The sequence below is a fragment of the Heterocephalus glaber genome, unplaced genomic scaffold, assembly GCF_053883595.1.
Source record: "Heterocephalus glaber isolate CG9 unplaced genomic scaffold, H.glaber_assembly_v1.0 deba00000347, whole genome shotgun sequence".
NCBI classification, from domain to species: Eukaryota; Metazoa; Chordata; class Mammalia; order Rodentia; family Bathyergidae; genus Heterocephalus; species Heterocephalus glaber.
This window is the reverse complement of record NW_028258143.1, coordinates 573,112-586,727: the sequence shown is the minus strand read 5'-3', so window position 1 is coordinate 586,727 and position 13,616 is coordinate 573,112. Positions and strand designations below refer to the sequence as shown.

General features: G+C 34.1%; 1 pseudogene; it reads left to right on the top strand.

Moving 5' to 3' along the window:
* Positions 1-3,531: 3,531 nt before the first annotated feature.
* On the top strand, positions 3,532-4,338 carry LOC101712778 (centromere protein Q pseudogene; annotated as a pseudogene).
* The last annotated feature ends 9,278 nt before the right edge of the window (positions 4,339-13,616 follow it).

Sequence of the window (13,616 nt, the reverse complement as noted above, 5' to 3'; positions counted from 1 at the left end):
TGATTGAAAAAATCAACATTCACTTTTGATAACATGGAATTGTATTTAAAAATAGCTACTTCAAAATTCAAAATCATCAAGTATTTTCCCTTTGTGAATTATGTTGTTTTTGCTAATATGGTCATAGTATTATAAAATTTTTACTTACTATTATGCTGAAGTAAAATAATTAAGTGTCTTTCCCCTTACTAGGGTCAAGTGTCTGATACAAAAACTTAAAAGAGAAGAGGTTTATTTTGACTCAGAATTTCAGGGGGAACAATCCATCATCAACTGGCTTCAAAAGCAGAAACAACATAATAATAGAGCAATGGGTTAATTAATTGATGAGTATAGCACCTTGTGAGTCAATCACTTTCCTAAAGGCCACCTCTAAACACATGAGACTTTAGGGGTACATTTCATCTCTAAACCATAACATGAATAACACATTTTAAAACCTCTAGATTCCACAAATGTAAATCAATAGAACAATGCATTTTGTGTGACATGGCGCATGAGGTTATTCTGTAGACTAGAAAACCAGAATGCTTTGAAAGGAAATTTTAACAAAATACATATCAACTACAAAAGTGTTTAGGTAATTCTGTGATGGTCTTTCACATGGGAAATACAAATTGATTCTTCAAAATGTATTGAATGCCTGTAAGGGAAAATGAAGTTCCTTGTACACTTAAGTTCTCATAAACTTCAATTACTTGTCTTAAGGAACACCTGAACCCCAAGAAGAGCAGAATTTCCCATAGCCTGAAGACAAAAGTACAGTACAGTTATTTTGGTTTCCAACAGAATCCGAGCTTAATATATTGGTTTTTAAATTGTGAATTCCATCAGAATCATCCTAAAACCTTTGGAGAAAAGTAGATTTCTAACCTTGATCTAAGGAATTCTAAATATGTACCTTTGGTTGGACCCTGTAATGTGTTTCTCCAAGCATCCCAGGTAATTCCTCCAGAGTCCACAGAGAATTATTTCAGAGAAGCTGGTGGAATTGGTGCCTAAACTGAACTGTTGCATTGACATTGAAATGTTCAATCACACTGAATATAAATAATTCTTATCTTGCTTAAAAGAAGTAAATGAGAATATATTGAGATGAATATATTACATATTTTCTCATGCAATTTTCCAATGCACTGAAAGTGGACATAATAACATTTAAAGTGCTCTCCAAGAAGCAGACACTCATTAGTTTACAGGGCATTTGCAGATGATTTAAATTGCCTGGTTTCCTCCCCGGAATGTGTATCGTGTTCCATTACCTTGGGATGATATTAAACTAACATCATACTGGTGTAGCTTTCATTTTTCCATATGCTGCCTGGCTAGATGTCACTCTGAACTCCAGTAAGGTCTCCTGGATTTAGTGGTTCAACAAACCCGCCAAGAGATCCCATTGCCGCCCTCCACCACTTGTGAAAAATCAACCTACAAATCACTTGTCAACAACTTTGATCTACCTTGTTTCAGGTGGTTTACTCTCTGTCTATTATTTCTGCTAAGAGACCCGTGAAAATTAAATACAGACCCCACTGATGCTTGACTGACCCGGCGCTCCATCATAACAGCAGTGTAATAGCAATAAATCATTTCAACTTTAATCTATTGTTATTGATGAATGTACAATTATTTGTCATCTAATATGCTGAAAATGATGACCAAAGAAATAGATCAACTTTTTTCTTTTTCCAAGTGCGGCATTGATGGATTGTATCCCTAAGCTGTTATTACACTTATAATGTACTCCTCTGCACTGACAGCACAGCTAGTTTTTTAATCATTCCATAGTAATCAACTTAAGACAACATAGCAGGACTCATAACTCATGTTCTCTTCTTTTTGGCAGTGATGGGAAATGAAAATGTTTTTATTCTTTTGAAATAATTCTTACCTGACTGGGCTGAAGATTGCTTTAAAATTGTAAATAAATGGCTGCTTATTGAGGTGGAACTGAAATGTGACATATTAAAATGTCTCTTTCGGGGGGGGCAATATTTGGGCCTGAGTGAAGTGAGAGAGCTACAAAGTATTTTTCCTTTTTAACTGGTTCATTGCTAACTTGATATTGTAAAGAAATATTTTAGCAAAACCAACGTTACCGACAAAAATGCTATGGAGAAATATGACAATAAAAATAATTCCTCTGAAAGCACTATTTCTTACCTATACTCTCTTCACACCAATGTTTTGCCAATCTTTCTACCTAGGCTTCCATTACTAATACTGGTGCCAGCTAATTTTTCTGTGATGAATCACACAGATCAGAATATAAACAGATATGATTTAAATGCAAATTGACTCAAGGTAAAGTTTCTCCTTAATGAAAAAAAATACAACAATCTTAATACAAGGTTTAACATTTTGGGGGCCAAAACTGAATTAAACTCAATCCCGGTGATAAATTGTTTTCATATCATAAGAAAATGTTCTTAAAAACTGTTGCTAAGTTCTGACCTAAATCTCTCTTGCTGCCTTGTGATGTAGAGGTGACTTTTCTCACAAGTAATAAAAATGGCATTGCTGGGTCTAGTGGACAAACTTTTGATTCTCATGCAGCACCCTGCTTTTATGACCATGATAACTTAGGTGCTGGTATTGAACACAGTTACTTTCTTGGTTTCTTGATGATATACAAAGTACATTATACTGGGAAATAGATAGGTTTATTAAATATAATCTAAAAATTTATGCTAGAAGTGTAGTCTATAGATGAGAAGTACCACGGAAAGTGTTAGAATGCAATTTTAGACCCCCCAACCCTCTGAATCTAGATCTCTGGTGGTGTAGCTCAGGAAAGTGTTTTAACAAGATTCTGGGTGATTCTGATGTATGTGAAATTTGAGAAGTACTGGTTGAAGTCAGTTTTCTCTTTGTTTTATATATTACTGTGGAAGGGTCCAAAATGGGTTTGGCAAGAGCATGTTTCCACTTCCAGGAGGCATAAGGTAAGAGTAGAAAGCCTGGCTCTGGAGTCACACTGATACATCTGCATTTGGCTTGTAGTGCACTGTGTATGTGACCAAGGAAAGTCAGTCATTGGTTCCACATCTTAGTTTTCACATTAGTCAAAACAGGATGAATACTACCTACTCCCATACAGTTGCCGAGAAATCAATTAGTTAAAATATGTAAAAGACGCAGAAAAAATCCTGCCATGTAGTAAATAGTCAAGAAACACCAGCTACTAATATTACTCTTTCATTCATATTTAGAGATTATTTTAGAAGAATTTAAAATGCCAAGGTTCTCCTGATTTCTTGGTTGAAGGAAAGTGGGCATTTCTTCTATGATAATAATTGTGAGGCTTACTGCTATTAAATAATGCTTTCAATATTGAAAATACCAATTTAAAAATAATATTTATTATTGCTAGATATTTGAGAGGATATAAAAATAAAAACAGGACTTCCGGTCCCTGTGGCGTTTTGGTTGTTTGGGCGCGAATTCCTCTTAGTGCGGTTTTCAGACACATTCAAGAAGACTCAATCGAGGTTTTTTTTTAAGCATCATAATTGCACTATTTAGATTAAGATGTCTGGTAAAGCAAATGCTTCCAGGAAAAAGTCTCAACAATTAAAAAAAAATTCAAAATGAAAAATCGACGATGAAGAAGTGGAGTTGCCAGAGAAAGAGGTTAGAAGCACAATAAAAAGAAGTAAAAATCATCCAAAGCACATGTCTTCTGAAGGACAAACAAATCATACTAAACTAAAGCAGATAAAGATAGCATCCAACAAGAGAAAAACCTGGCAACCTCTTTCAAAGAGTGTGAGGGAACATTTGCAAACTATGACGGAAGCAGTAATAATAGCAATTTTGAGTAATAAAATTAAAGAAAAAGAACAAATTCAGTATCATCTCAACTGCCTGAAGAAAAGGTTGCTACAACTGTGTGAAATCATGGAAGCCCCTCCCCGAAACCTGAAATATTTAACTAATGTGACAAGACTACTGAAAGCAGAAAGAGCACAAGACAGAGATAATGAAGGTCTGGCATTATTGCAGGAAGAGATAGATAATAAAATAGTACAGACTACGGAGTCTGTTACTGGGAATATTCAGAGTCTAAAAAACAAAACTGACATTCTGACACATGAGATAGAGGAAGAGGAAGAAAAGGCAAAAGAGACGCTTCAGCTGGATCGACGTAACACACTTTCCCTCCCAGAGCTTTCTCGGCACAGTCTGGAAGCACCCACACTGCAGAAAGAAGGTTTGATGCTAACTCTAAACCAGAATGTTCTTCTAAAAGACTTGGACGTTCTTCATAATTCATCCCAGATGAAGAACATGTCAGTGTTCATCGAAGAAGCCTATAAGAAACTAAATGCCTCTTAGAGAATTTTTTAATATTGTTTCCTATTAATTTAATGTTTATAAATTTGTGAAACTGCTAAGCTATGATGTTACAGAGGCTGAAGCTTCTGCAGGATTTATTGTCCTCTAATATGCACTTTAAAATTGGCCTGTGTAGGCCTATCATTAGCATCTAATGTAGTCCTGAAAACTGTTTCTAGCAATTATGAAATCTAGAAAATCAATATTTATATAGCTGTACCGCAGTTATTTGCCTAAAACATTAGGCAGGAGTAGCTATGCTCTGATAGTTTGTGATGGCTATTGGGAGCTCACCTGTGTTGGCATAGCAGAGTCGTGACACTGTGACATTGTGTGTGTGATGTGCCCATGTACAGTGCTTACAGCATAAACACGAGAGTGTTTGCTGTCACTCATTCTGTAGCTGAGAGCTTGCATTATCTGTCTGCTTTCATAGAGCTTGAGAAATCCCCAAGTGCCCCTACCCTTACCAAACTCCCTAATCTTGTTCAATAGTTAAAGTTTTCCAGGTTCCTTCAACTTTGAAATTGGCATTAAGTTTTTATTTTGCTTGTTTTAAATATTTATTTTCTACTGTCATCAAAACATAATCTTAAGAAAATTACTAAAAAGGGATCTAAGCACATTTATTCCCTTAAAACCAACCAAAAAAAAAAAAAAAAAAAAAAAAACTGTTTTGAGAAGACTCAGTGCTTGAGAACCAGCCACCAAAGGTAGAAGGTACTGAGAGACCAAAGAAAGCAGACAGCCGGGCGTTGTGATGAACGCCTGTAATCCTAGCACTTGGGAGGCTGAGGCAGGAGGATCTCTGCAAGTTCTAGGACAGTCTGGGCTACCTAGTGAGTTCAAGCCCAGCCTGAACTACATACCGAGACCCTGTCTCAAAACAAAACCAAAAAAGCTGACAAATTTAGGATTACCAAAATGTGTCTCTCGGACAGCAGCAAGATAGGCAGATTCTTGTACCTCAGATTTCAGCAGCAGGAGGAAGGGGATTATATGCTAAGCCAGACAAAGTGGCCCATAGCCAATTAGAATGTATGATAAGCTTTTATATATAAATACATTATTACTTAAATATATCAAAAATCATTTGTAATAAAAAATCATTTGTAAGATATTTGTAAATTAAACAGTTGCAATTAAAAATAAATAAAAAAATAAAAACAGGAAAGAATTACCATTGTCTAATTAATTTGGTCAAACTTGATCTTCCAAAACAAAACAATAACAAAGAAAAAATGAGCCTAACTTTCCAGGATTGGGATCAGTAAAACACACTGGTTTAATTATGTTACATACAAGGCAAAATGCTAGTGGAGCTGGGGAAGTACCCAGAGCTCTTGCCCAGCATGTGTGATACCTGGGCTCAATGCCCAGTACCCCCAAAACAAGCAAGCAGACAAAATACTACAGTCTTAATCTCATCATTACTTATCTGACTAATTTTGTCTGATATACTTGGTGAGCCTAAAATTCTAGGGAAAATGATCAATGTTTTAAGATGTGACATTTCCTGTCACTTTAACCTATATTTAGGTTAAATCAAATTCCATTCTTATAGAAAATAGTAAAATTATAGTATCGGGAAGTGTAAATTTACTTACATTCCCTGAAGTCTATGTCTGTTATGGAAGGGAGCAGGAATGAACAACAGCATCAAATATTCTCAGGGGAAGTTGAGGGTTCTAAAATTTCCAAACTGAGATATGGAAGGTAGGTCATTTATAAGCTGTTTTCTGCAGTGATGGGAAACAATTGACTATTTTCGTAAGCCAGGGACACTTAATGAACTTCTATGTAATAAGTAGCAGTCTACATGTGATTTATGCCATAGTTTATAATACCTGCCCCTGTTCTTTTAACCACCCATGATAAATATATGGTATCATGTTGAATGGATGACTTTCTGAAGTTATATGAATTAGTCACTCTGTAATATCAAATATTCATTTACTTTATTCTTTAATGGGCTCTTTGTCGTTAATCATTTTACTTCCATTACTGTTTTCTGTAATATTCATACTTTCTGAGGCTACAAAGACTTGTATTCTCTCCACTTTCAGGTGTGACATAAGGTATAAACAGTCCCTTGATTGAACAATTAAAATATTTCACTTATAATCCTAAAGTCAATAGTGTTATGACTATAATTAATTTTTATGCTTCTTCTCATCACTGTTTTGCAACTATCCATATTAAATTTTCTATCAGACTTAGAATTCTTTGCAGATTATAATACTTTGGAAGTGGAATCCCTTGGTCATGCTCTTCCAATACTGATTAACATTGTATTTAGTTGCCTACATTAGTATAAGTTACACTACTCAGCTTATTATGTGTAAATTTTTATTATGACAAGAATTATTGACAGTGAGTCAAAGAAGACCAAATGCTCCTCAGTATTGATTCTTCTAGCACTATTTTTATAAATCAAAATTCTTCAATATATAAATATGTTTGTAATAGAAAAGATAGAGCTTTAAAACATTTTACCCTATTCAATACTCTATAAAATTGAACAATGAGTTTTGTCAATACAAAGTTATGTGCAAACATAAATTTCCAAGATTCATCTTTATAATAAAGGGATTAATAGACACTAAGAATTGCTTTAGTGGGCAGGGGATTTAGCTCAGTGGTTCCGCCACCTGCCTCGCAAGCACAAGGACCTGAGTTCAATCCCTGGTACCAAAAAAAAAAAAGAATTGCTTTAGTCATTATCCTGAAAGTACGTTAGTTCAATATAGGAAGATTTTAATACTTTTTTTTTAAAGTTGCAGATGACATCTACCCTGACCAAATCATTATTTGTCAATATACTCTCTATAGATATTAAAATTAATAAAATTTTTTACTTTGGTGATCAAAATAAAAAATTAAGAGGTCTAATATCTAGCATGTTATTATATCATATACATTAATTCATATATGGATTATAAAAGGAAAGGAGCCGAGTAGGCAGGTAGTTATTCTCCATATTTGTTTAACTTTCATTAAATGCTACAACTGTTCTACTACTGTGAAAGATTTTAAATATTTCACAAGCTTTTCAATGTGGTAACATTATCATCGGAAAATCAAGTTTATCAGTCTCTTTATGACTTCTTCAGAACTCATTCTACAAACTAGCAACTCTCAAAACAAATAATTTATTAAGAATTTTCTCTGTTATTCTTCTGAGTATTTCAAATCCATTACACATAAATACTCTTGTTTAACGTACCTAGAAACTAATGCTTAAGATATAAAATTTTCCTTTTTATTGAGTCAGAAACAGTATTAGGAAATGACACGTTGATTCAACAATAATTTGAATGAAAATAGTAATTGTAAGCCAAACAGCAAAGAATTTTTCGACCTGTCTCAGACCCTCTTGCTGTAGTATTGAAATCACTGACTATTTCTAGTTAATGGACTATGAATGAAAGTGATATGTCTCAAGACAGAGAAGAAATAGGGTGCAATAGTCATGCTTCTTTCTCTTAAAACTTCTTTGAAAGTATCTTCCAGATGACAAAATTGCAAAAAGAAATCATCCATCTCTATGAGTTTCCTTGGGCTCCTATTAAAAAAAGAATAAAAATCTAATGGTTTAAACAATGAACATGTGTTTTCTCCCAGCCCTAAAGACAAGAACTCTGAAACAAGTTGTCAGTGGAGGTGTGCTCTCTGCAGGCGCTAGAGAAGGATGTGTCCTGCGTTCAACTTCTAGTTCCTGAAATCTCAGGCATTCCTTGTCTAGTGAATAGATATTGTGTCCCTCTGTCTTTTCAATTTGTCTTCCACTTGTGTGTAACTGTTTCTGTGTCCAAATTTCTCCCTTTTTATAATGATACCAGTCATAATGGATTTGAGCCCCTTCTAATGATCTCATTTTGACTGAGTCTGCAAAGAACCTAGTTTCAAAACTGGTCATATTCTGAGGTACCAAATATTAGGACTTCAGTATGACTTTTTCAGGGATACAATTCAACACATACCACCACTCACCCTGCCCTGGACATGCAAGCAAGATATCAATCTATCTGCTTTTAACATACTGAAATTTGACAGATTTATGTATTTATTTACATTTTTATCACAGGAGAGTTTTGTTCTTTACTTACTCTTCTGCTTACTGACTTATTCAATACCATAACAACTCTCATAAGTTTCCCTGTCCAAACTTTCCATGCCATGGCTTCTTAGAACAATTAAATACAACTACATATAGGCATCGTAACAAAATTTTGATGTACAATCATTATTAGAGCACAGAGTTCCTGTGAAATACTTGCCTTTGATATTGGTTATGCTGTTTTCTATTTTATTCATGAGTAATTGTTAATGGTCAATATTCATATCAATCCCCATAATCAACCCAAATTTCCTACTTTTCTTCTTTAAAAATGGTCAGTCTTTATGGTAAAGATAAACTAATGCCTTGTGGAGTACTAGAAATGAACAGCATAATGCTAAATTCTGAAGTTTATGTATAAGTATACAAGAGTCTCCATAATATAGTCATATATATATGAATTTTATGTGACATATATATGCATATATATTTTTATGCCACATAAAAATTTATATATATTCAATTTTAAGCATTTGCTATTCTGTTCTGGTAGAATGGTTACAAAAGTAACGTTTAGTGCTGTAATAAATTAGCCCAAAACTTCAATGGACAGAAAGGCCAACAATCAATATTATCAGCAACACAGACCAGTGAGGCAGTCCATGAAAGAGGGCCTGGAACTCAAAGTGAGCCTGACACTGAAAAAATATTAGGCGAAGTCTGAAAGTCTAAGGGTTTCCACAATAGGATGAAGACTATTCTCTCTCCAGATATTAAAAAACAACTTACTCTGTAAGATCAAATAATGTAAAACTTAAAATTTATTTTGAAACAGGGGAAGACTTCTTCATGCTAGAATTCTATTCTTCATGTTAGAATAGCCAAAATCTGAGATAATGTCAATACCAAGTGTTAGTGGATGTGGAGCAATAGGAACTCCCATTCACTGCTTGAGGGAAGGCAAAAAGAATATAAAGCCACTTTAGAAGATGATAGTTTGGAAGTTTCTTAGAAAACGAAGCATACTCTTACCATATGATGCAGCAATCATGCTCCTCGGTATTAATCCAAAGGAATTGAAAACTGATGTCCAAACAAAAACCTTGAATGTATAGAGCACATTGCAAGCACTTGGAAGCAATCAAGATGTGCCTTTGTAGGTGAATAGATAAATATATTTTGATACATTTATATAATATAAAATTATTCAGTTCTGAAGTGAAATGAAATCAAATGAATAGCAAGTCATTAAATGATGCTCCTGATTAGTGATGATTCAGAGGTGTAAGCCTCTATTTGTGTCTCTTATCTTATCTGTTGAGGAAGAGGAAGGGGAACTAAAGAGTGGAGAAGACACATTAATGTAACAAGGCATGAAAAGTTCTTTGCAGGGGAGATGTTTTCAAGGAAAACTCTGCACTAGTAGTCAATTAGATCTCTTTTCCTTACTGCTCCTTGTAGTCCATCTTTTATAGTATCTCTTGCACCATATACAGGCTGCACTTCTTTCTTGTTTGCCCTTCAAAGAGACTATTAATTCATTGTCAGAACAAATAGTACCCTGGTAATTGTGTTTTCTTAGAATGTGGAATCATACCTGACACATGGTAAGGACTAAATAAGTATATATTGCACTTAGGGCCGGGGATTTGGCTCAGTGGTTTCACCACCTGCTGTGCAAGCGCAAGGACCCGAGTTCAATCCCCAGTACAAAAAAAAAAAAAAAATGTACATTTCACTTAGATGTTGGATTAAGCAAAATTGTTAATTTCTGCTACTATTTGTATTTTTAGTATCATGTGACTTTTGCTTCTTAAAATTAGATAAAATAAAGAGTAATCAAACACTTTGTAATATGATTTTTAAATAGATGTAGAAGATAGTTGATTTTCATAGTTGAGTTTGTGAACCAATAGGCCTAAAACCTCTAATCAACTCTAACCTGGCTAGTGCTGTGTGAATGCTCATGTATTTAAATAGTAAAAGGCTGAAACATAGCTTTTCTTGTAAAGTCTGATAACATCTCATCTATATATTACTATTTCTAATGATTTGATACTCAATATTATTTCTAAGAAGTTTATATGATAATTATTCCTTCCTGTTTTCTTTATTGCTTAGAATTGTTTGGGCTATGGGATTCACACTAATCAAGGAATAATAAAAACTACTCGAATATTTGGAGAATATGGAAATCTAAATATGCAGCTTCATGGTACCTCTGTTAAAATGTATTTTAAAATTTTATGACTGGTTTATATTTCCTTATGTATGGTTTCACATTTTTATTTATTTCTACATGTGTTAACTAAAATGAATCGCTGTAATTAGTATAAATCGCAGTATAAAAGAAATAAAGAATTTAAAGCTGTCTTGAGGCCACTATAGCTCAAAATTTGGTCAGGAATGTTCAAATTCCTCTTCTCCATGTGGTATCATTAAAGCGTTACACACTTAATAATCAAATTTTCTAAGGAAACCTAACAACAATGCCAATAACATTAATTCTGAATTACAAATCTAGATACAAAATTGTATCAAAACAATATATCTTTTGCAATGAAGCCAATAATACTGAAATGTTTGTGAATAGTTGTTTTATAAATTTGATTTAAAGCTGCCCAAGTTCTTTATTCCTCAAAAATCTTAGAAATAAATCTTTTTATAATGTTTTAAATGTCTTCATCTCAGTATAAACTATACAACTGTATGTACAAGCATGCAAAGAAAAAGCAGATGCTAATTTTTCAAGCCACCAATTGACAAAAATATAACTTGATTTTTTAATCATTTTGTTGTTACTTTGAGACTCTTCCAAAAAATACTAGAAAAGGTAATTTCATTTACATAATTTTTCATTGTAGGATTTTTCTCAGTCAACTCAAATTTAAACTAAGCAAATTTAGAATTATCCTTTCTTTTCTTCCTGGATATCTTAGGCAACCAGGCTTAGATTGATCATGATCTCAAAAGAATGAATCTACTCAGAGGCTGGTTGCTGTCCACGATGGCCTTACTACTCGATGAACTTAGCTCACGCTTCCACACAGGCAACTGATGTTACAGACTGCAGTCACTATCCATTTCTTTGTCCATTCTGATCGCTACAAAAACACTACACACTGAGAAGTTGATAAGCAACAGAAATTTATTTCTTATAGTTCTGGAGGTTGGGAAGTCCCAAATCAAAGTATCTATAGATTCAATGCCTGATGAGGATCCACTTTTCTGGTGTCTGATACCTTCTCTCTATACCCCACAGAATAAAAAGGGGTAGAGGGTCGGGGATTTAGTCAGTGGTGCGACCACCTGCCTCACAAGTGCAAAGCCCCGAGTTCAATCCCTGGTTAAAAAAAAAAAAGGGGGGTAGGGTGTAGGTGTTTTTTGTTGTTGATGGGGTTTTTTGTTTGTTTGGTTTTTGGGTTTGGGGGTTTTTTGCTCTTCTTTTATAAGGAAACTAGTCTGCCATGAAGGCTCTGCCTTCATAAATGAAACATTTCTCAAAAGTCCTACTTTCCAAGATTATCCCCTTTGTTGATAGGACTTTAATATATGAATGATGGAGATACAAACACTGAGAAGTTAGGAACTGGCCTCCAAAAGCATAGTCCAATGTGATATTTTTAAGCCCTTAACCAGTTCACTCATACACTTTGTCAAATTCTGTAAATGTAATATTTATGTCCAGTTAATGTATAATGGAAAAATTCCCTTTCCTGCTGTTTCTCAGTGTTACATATAAGAAGGAGATAACATAGATTTTCTGTTCTCAAAATTCATAAAACTACCAGGGGTTTTATCATATCCCTGGAATTCAGCCTGCACTACACAGCATATAGCCTCTCTCTAAGGGATCAATCTATGCTCACCATCCCTACAAATACTTATAAATTCTCAGCAGCTGAACTGGTTTTTCTATTCCTTTGCAGTCCAACTATTATCATTTTTATGCAATAAATGTACTTATGTTTTTAAATGAGGTAAAGCAGAATTAATTTAAATAATAAAAGAGTGATCGAATTGGCCAAACCAAGGTATCAATGGGCAATGATGGTCCCAATTAGATGAGCTTCCAAAGAGAAGATGTTGCCCAGCACTGATTATGGAACAGCATACCTGTCATGCTGTCTTAATATTTTATTGCTTGAACAAAGTATCTGATAAGCACAAGTTAAAGCAGGAAAGGTTTATTTTGGCTCACAGTTTGGATACGTTTTAGTCCATAGTTTGCTAGCTCCAAATCAGAATAGTATGGCACAGGTGTATGACAGAAGAGAAAGAGTTCATGGAAAGGCAGACAGGAAGCAATGAGCAATAAATGTTCCTATCTTTTTTTTATTCAATTCAGTCTACAAGCCCATTGGTTGGTGCAGCCTACATCCAGAGTAGTCCTTCCCATTGTCCACACCTGGAACTATACTAAAACGGGACTAATTATCACATGCCCAGTATCACACACCCATAATCCTGTATCATATAACCATGATACAAGCGACTCCCAAAGGTCCCATCTATGAACACATGAGACTTTGGAGAATGTAAAGATAAAAGCCAATACACATGCTACTCAATAATCTCACCTACCATAAGCATTGGATAATGAGGCCATTAATACCTTTGGATCGTGTATCTATCATCTCTGTGTTGACAAGCTAGATTTCCAGTACACTATACGAGTATAGTCACAAATATTTGCATACTTATGAATACATCAGAATGATTTAATATATCACACCTGCAAGAGTTTCATTTACCTAAACCCACATTTTCATTTTATTTTTTACTAGGAGACTCACAAGAAAATGTTTTTTTCTATTTTTCTAGGTCCAAAAGATGGAAAAAATGATGAATTTAATCATTCAAGCATCTTCTTAAATGGTAATTTTGATACATTGTCCCTTCTTCAAAATTCTACAATATGAATTTTCTAGGTCTATACTGTTCTATTAATATCCAGGCTTTTTAGGTATTTTATATTGGAACTTTGTAGAGCTTTTCTAGTTTTTTTTTTCATAAAAGGTCACTGAATACACCTGCAGTGCAGAATTTAATTTTTAAAAACAATGATATTGGCTGTTTATAAATATTAAGCCATGATTTACTGCTCTTTAGTATATAGGTGTCTAAAATATTTAACTGTGTACTTAATTCATGTTCATAAGGGAGATTATCAAACTCATAAGTGAGAAAGGATATTTGAAAACACACCTGAGCATTT